Genomic DNA, 7,982 nt, shown 5'->3' with positions numbered 1-7,982 from the left:
AGTTTAATCTCGTTTTTTTAGAACAATGAAAATTATATATGCACATCATCTAATTAATAATAACGTTAAATAATTAAAGTAATGCCGTGAAATTGTGAATGTTTTGAGGATTAATTTTATTCGATGGCAACAAGATTTTTGCTAATTCCATTCAAAAATAATATACCTCCAAATTGCTTCAAGGATTTCATATGTTTAATGTTATAAAGATAGTATTCCGAATTCTGAAAACTTGAATAACAACATCAACAAAAGCAACAATAATGATGAACAAGTCGAGACGAGAGAATCACTCTATCTGTAAGACGAAATTATCCGTTCACAGTGTTTAAACGTTGACGGCAATCGTCTCTAAGATACAACGACTTTACAATCGAGATATATCAGCACAACAAATATCTCGATCTTCGACGAACGAAAATATGTGTCAACTTGACTTTTGTGAGAGAGAGAGAGAGAGAAGAATTTGCAGAGAAATCTGATGTATCACGTTATCAGATGTTACAGATGCCTTCTCTGCGTTATAACAGTTATATATATACTATGACTCCAAAGAACACGTTTTATGGCCTAAAAATGCAATCCATGATGGAAAAAACAAAAAAAAAAACGCAATTTTTCGGAGCCCAGAAGGCGTGCTCGAGCGGTAATATTTTACCGCTCGGGCGCCCAACCTTTCTGTCTCGGAAAAGAAGGGTGCGCTCGAGCGGTATAAAACAACCGCTCGAGCGGCCAAAATTTCTCAAACAATATTCTGTCTTGGCAGGTGGGGGTTGCGCCTGAGCGATAAAATTATACCGTTCGGGCGGACAATCTTGGCCAACCTTCTATCCATCGGGTGAGATGCTGCGAGCGGGCGGTAACATTATGCAGCTCGGGCGCACACACAAAATAATAACTAAATTTGATCTAAAAAAGAATAATCGGATCATAAGACCTCACCATGCCGGTCGGTCGCGTGCGCGTGTTTGTTGCATCGATTAACGTCTTGTCTCTTTACAAAACATCGGTGTACTACGGGCCAAATCCCATAATCCAAAGTTGGATTATATAAGGTGAGCAATACATTAGAGTTGTTCCAATGTGGGACAACTTTCCCTCCAATACATTTCACCAAATTCAAATTTTTTCAATTCATGGGACAAGCCTTTGTGACAAGTTTTTCAAGCCCATTTCAAGTCATTTATTCCAACAATTAATTTAATACAATTCATTCAATATTTTTCCAACATTTAAAACATTTTTGGGTTCTTAAAAAAAAACATTTTTTGGAGAATAAACCTTCAAGTTTTCCCATTTCTTCAAATAATGGCGTAACTAGGATTTTAGAAATAGAACTACAAAAATGGTGTGCAATATTTTCCAATGATGACTTCAATTTTTTTCCCCAATGCTCAAAATATAGTATTATATTACTAAAAAAATTCCAACGGTAAATATAGCATGTTTGTTTATTAAAACAATACTAATAAACAACCTACAAACTTAAACATAATCATAAGTTACATTTTTGCAATTTTGTCCCCGCATGGCTATTCGTTCTTTATAACTTTTAAACGATTTTAGTATATTAAGATTGAAGATTATTTCCATTCCGAAAAAACCAAATTAATTTTTGAAATTTGCTTCTATTCTTAAATTGTACTCAAAAGGAAAAGAAAAAACAGGCCCTATTCGAATAAAGATGTCAGTTTGAGTCATTGAGCGAGTTAAATAGTCAAATAAAAAAAAACTTATAAAAATGTGAGAAATAATACACATACTTTGAGAACATATGGACTGATTGGACTATTTCTGGACAAACACTTTTAAAACATCTGTAATGTTTTATAAGTGAAAACAAATTTGAAGAATGTGTTCGGACAATATTTTTGTAAAAAGTTGAAGTATTTTTTTTTAAAAAAATATTCTCTCAATATAATTTTTAAAAAATAATTGAGAAGTTTTATTTTGATATTTCAAATAAAAAAACGTGGCTCGAATGATTAATAAATTGCAAACAATAAAAATCTGAGAAACAAGAAAATTGCAATTAAAATATTTTTATAAAATAATTGTCCAAACTTCTTCTTAATTATTTTTAATTATAAAATCAAGAATCAAGACCAGAAATCTTATCCTTATATACACACAAGTGTGAGTCTATATATGTGTGTGTATATATATATATACACATATAAATTTATATATTGTTACAATATTATGGATGTCAAAGATTTGAGTGATCGAAAAAAATCATAATCAAATCTTCGGAAGATGGTAATGAATCAAGATAATATCACTTCCTTGTAATATCATAGTTACCATACCCGAGAATTTCTTGTACATATAAATAGGTCACTCATGTAATACTTTTGATATATTGAATTACTTGTTTCTTTACTTATTTGGTTAGTTTATTGCTTTATTTTATAACACGTTATCAGCACGAGCCTATCATATATTTCTTTTCGTCTTTTCCACAACATGCTCATGATCTGCAATTTTATCTTTGGTTTTCGTTTTTCAATCACTAATACACATGTCATGCTCATCATTAAATTAATATGTTTCTGATAGTATGACTTTTACACGCATAGATATAAATTCGATGCACAAACTAATATTTATTGTTGATATCCAATTATTTTTTTAGTGATTCTGTTTTTGGATTTTAATATTGATGGATATTGATACACGTACACATATAAATTACATGATTATTATAGATGTACATCATTAAGCGATATTAAGAAGTTGAGTATTTCAATTTCGATGATTTTTATTTGTTGTAGTGTCTCTCTTTTTGTTAAATATTCTAAGAATGAATTATATCATATATATGATTGTTGTGCACATATTATTATTTATGTTCACCGTTAAATTTTCATGCTTGACTTTAAACTTTTATATACATTTGTGTTATTGTGTATTAATCAATATTTATGAATTTTGTGTTCTATATAGATTTCATCATGTAGAATATCTCAAAACTTGAATTTGCCGCTCTTGATATATCCGGCAAGAATTATCTCTCTTGGATATTAGATGCTGAAATACATCTAGATGCTATGGGGTATTGGAGATACCATCAAAGAGGAAAATAAAGAATCACCGTAAAACCATGCAAAGGCTATGATATTCCTTCGTCACCATCTTCGTGATGGTTTGAAAATTGAGTATTTGACGATAAAAGATCCGCTTGATCTATGGAATAATTTGAAAGAGCGATATAGCCATCAAAAGACGGTGATTCTTCCAAAAGCACGTTATGATTGGATGCACTTGCGCTTACAAGATTTTAAGTCTGTAAGTGAATATAATTCTGCATTATTTCGCATCAGTTCACAATTGAAATTGTGTGGAGAAAAAAATAACTGATGATGATTTGTTGGAAAAAAACATATTCCACATTCCATGCCTCTAATGTTGTCTTACAACAATAGTATAGAGATAAATGTTTCAAGAGGTATTCTGATTTGATTTCATGTTTGCTTGTGGTTGAACAAAATAATGAGTTGTTGATGAAAAATCATGAAATTCGTTCCACTGGTGCCAACCCATTCCCTGAAGTTAATGTGGAAATGCATGAGGAAAAGATGAAACAAAATAAGATCGGATTTGGTCGTGGGCGTGAACATGTACGCGGTCAAGGACGTTTTCATCCATATGGTCGTGGGCATGAAAAACCTCGTTACTTTAACGATGGTTATAATAATAATAATGATCAAGGGAATGGAAGTTTCAAAAGGTGTGGTAATGACCAAGAGAAAAATGTTGAAAATGGTCAAAATGATAAATCAATGAATTCAAAAAATGGGTGCTATAGATGTGGAGATAAAATGCATTGGTATAATAATTGTCGTACCCCGAAACACCTTGTTGATCTTTATCAAGTATCAAAATAAAAGACAAAAGATGTTGAAACTAATTTTATTCATCAAGGTAAAGATTTAAGTCAAGGCCTATCTATTTCGGCACATTTTGATGTTTCTGATTTCTTTGAAGATCTGGAAGAAAAGATTGATCATTTGATTGGATAAGGAAGCATGCAAAATTATTAAAGTTTCTATTTATTTAAATGTTAGAGATTATTTATATGGTTTATTTGAGAAGACTATTGGTTTAAGTAATTTAAATTTTAAATTGGTTTGATTGTTTTTATTATGAATCAAAGTTATTTATTTCATATTGTCTCTATATGAATAAAATGTTTTTATTCTTATTAAATTTATTATTGTGAATAGAATATGGATTTTGGATATGAAATCAATAGAGATTTATGTCGTGTTGACAGCGCAATCAATGACGCATTCCATATTCAAGAGAATAAATATTCTCATATTTACACATGAGAAAAAGATATGTCAACACAATTTTTGAAAGTACAACTATTATTGAAAGCTCTAGAAAAGTAAATATTATATGAAGAGACAAATTGTGTTACTCTCTCATAAGTCTCAAAGAAATTTATTGATCTTTCAAGATATCCGTCGGAATGGATATTATATTGAGACTATAAGCCAAGAAGGAAAATGATATCTTTTATTGCGAAATAAATGTCGAGAAAGAAATACATTGTTGAAAAATTATCGACATTTACTTATGGCTTATACTACACAATAAATGTATCGGAGACGAATGCAACGGTTAGCCAAGAAATTCATTGATATGAATATGTTTATGACTTGACATAATCAATTGGAAAATCCCAATTTTACAATGATGCGTAAAATAATATTGAAAATTCATATGGACATCAATTAAAGAAACATAGATTATTAATGTTAAAGAATTCTCATGTGTTGCTTGTTCTCAAGGCAAATTATAAGCCTTCGTCAGCTAAAATTGATATTGATTCACCTATATTTTAAAAGGGTACAAGGTGATATTTATAGGCACATTCACCCATCATGTGAACCATTTAAATATTTTATGTATCTATGAAATGGTTACATGTGTGTTTACTATCATATCGCAAACTGATGTTTGCAACTCATATTAAGAGGATTTTATTGATAATGCTGGTGAAATTAAATCTCAAACTTTTAATGACTATTGTAGTATGTCAATTGGGATAATTATTGAACATCTTGTTGCAAATGTTCATATACAAAATGGTTTAGCGAAAATTTTGATTAAGCATCTCCAATTAATAGCTAACCATTGATAATGAGAACAAAACTCCCCAAATATTTATGGGGATATGATATTTTGTGTATAGCAACACTTATACGCATCAGATTGGCTAGTTACCATGAATTCTCTCCTTTACAACCAGCTTTTGGCCAAGATCTTAAGAATAAATTTGCATATGCAATGATTAATAGGGGGAGAAAATATGAGATCACCAAGTTAATTAACTTGGAATGCATCATTACATCATTTTAATTATCGGACAAATGAATGTGAACTTGAGGTTCAAGAATAGTTCATTTGAAAAGTATTGCAAGTAAATTACTTGATGCATTTATTGAGAAAAATGGTAACTAAGTCACACATAATAGCTGTTAATGCTCCAGCACATATTGATATTTTGAAAGAACAGTCAAACAACGAGATCGAATCAAGCGTGGTAGAGAAATTGGATCCAAAGATAAAAATCCACGAAAAGAAAAGGAGCAATAATATAGATGTCCATGTTGAAAATATGATTCATTAATTGATCAGTCCGAAATGTAGATGATCAAATCCCCGAAGAAGTTCAAGTACTTGAAAAAGAAGAGATCTCGATAAATTATGTCAAAACGGGGAAATGATTTAATCAATAAAGTTTGCCCATGATGTGGTATTTGATGTTATGATCTAGATCATAAATCTGTTGATGAATGTCATTGTAGACATGATTGGCCAAATTAAAATATTGCAATACAAGAATAGTTAAACTCAATAGCAAAACATGAGTTTTTGGGACCTATGGTCCAAACTTTTAGGAGCAATGGGTGCAATTAATTTTGATATCTTATAGGTATATGATACATGCGACTTATTTTATTTTAATTCTTGTGATTTGCAATTGATTAGTTATGCAGATATTTTATTGACAAACTGGATGCTTGTTACTTATGACGGAACACTTATATCTCGAAGATCTATGAAGGATATGAGGCATGCACTTCTTAACTAAATTCAACAAATTTGCTCAAGTGATAATCCGACCGAGTTTTCACCGAAATCATTGCTCACATCAACTTTTGAGAAATTGGTGTACAAGATCGTAATGCAACGACTTAGAGATTTCAAGTGATGTTCGCAACAGGGAGAGTTAATCCAAACTACACTCTTTTTCCCTTGTCCATGATTTTTTCCAAGTGGTTTTTCATGACAAGGTTTTTAACGAGGCAGTTGAGCAACGAGGGATGTTGTACTCTTTTTCCTTTGCTAGGCTTTTATCCCATTGGGTTTTTTCTAGTAAGGTTTTAACGAGGCACATCCGTCGAATGACATCCAAGGGGGAGTGTTACAATATTATGGATGTCAAAGATTTGAGTGATCGAAGAAAATCATAATCAAATCTTCGGAAGATGGTAATGAATCAAGATAACATCACTTCCTTGTAATATCATAGTTACCATACCCGAGAATTTCTTGTACATATAAATAGGTCACTCATGTAATACTTTTGATATATTGAATTACTTGTTTCTTTGCCTTATTGGTTAGTTTATTGCTTTCTTTTATAACATATATAAATATATATAGACATTTATAAATATATAGTGAGAGCTACAGTTGAGTTCAACCTACTAGAAGATAATGAGGAGGGAATGACATCAACATACATTAGAATAGAAATTTATATTTTCATAGCTGTACTGATAATCGAATCAGCAAACTTTTATAAACGGTTCAATCGTTCAAATCGATTTAACAAGACAATGGACCGGAATACTGTTATATTATATAAATAAAAATATAATATAGTAGTTGATATATTTTGATTTTAAAAACCTTAAAGTTGTGTATATATGGTATATATATTTATCAAAGTTTAAAATGTAAATATCAATATATAGATAATCAAAATATCAAATATAATTTGTTATATTTCGTGATTAAAAAATAAATCAAAGTAATATCAAAACAAAGTTCAAAATAAAATAATCATATATATATATATATATAAACAAAAATAAAATTATTAAATTTTAAATTTAGAAAATAGAAAAGGATATAAGAAATAATCAAAAATTTTATATATATTTTTAAAAAACATGTGAACCAATGGTTTGGAATCAATTTCGGCTGGTTTAATCGTAAAATGGTTTTGGATTTTGTCCAGACCACACATCCGGTTCGCGGTCGAACCAACTGAGCCAATCTGATTTTAAAAACATGGATTGAAACATCCACAGTTCATTACAACAATAATTTTTAAAATTCACATATTCGTGTTAATTGGTATATACCATTGGATGGAACATTGGGATAATAATTTAAGTCAGGCTTAATTCATACTAGTACCGAATTACACGCGTTGCATGCTTATACAGTGCATTTTTACATACACATTTGAGTTCATGTACAATATGTTTTTTATTAAATAATTTTAGAAAATAAAAAAATAAATCATTGCAAACAAAAATTTGTATAAAAAAATTAAAAACAAAGAGGCAACTTCAACGTACCAGCTTAGTGTGGCCTTACATTTAATATAATACAAGAGATTATGATATTATTGGATGATTAGTAAATAATAAGTGATAAATAACGATAGACGATAAGATCAAAATATAATATATAATCATAAATAGTATTATGTTTGATATGATTTTTGTGGATGTAGATGAGATAAATTAAATTTCTTTCCACCTTATGCACAAACTACACTTTCCAACATAGTACAATAACAAAATCCTACCCAACATTTATTAGAGCTGGATTTGTTTGTTAACTTTTGGGAAGGGCAAATAACATTTTTGGAAACAAAATGAGGGTTTAAAATATTAATAATGGTCAATGGATTTTCACAACCCTACTCAATAATTTAACAAAATAACATT

This window comes from Henckelia pumila, chromosome 2, assembly GCF_033568475.1.
Source record: "Henckelia pumila isolate YLH828 chromosome 2, ASM3356847v2, whole genome shotgun sequence".
Taxonomy (NCBI): Eukaryota; Viridiplantae; Streptophyta; class Magnoliopsida; order Lamiales; family Gesneriaceae; genus Henckelia; species Henckelia pumila.
Note: the sequence above shows the minus strand (reverse complement) of the source record.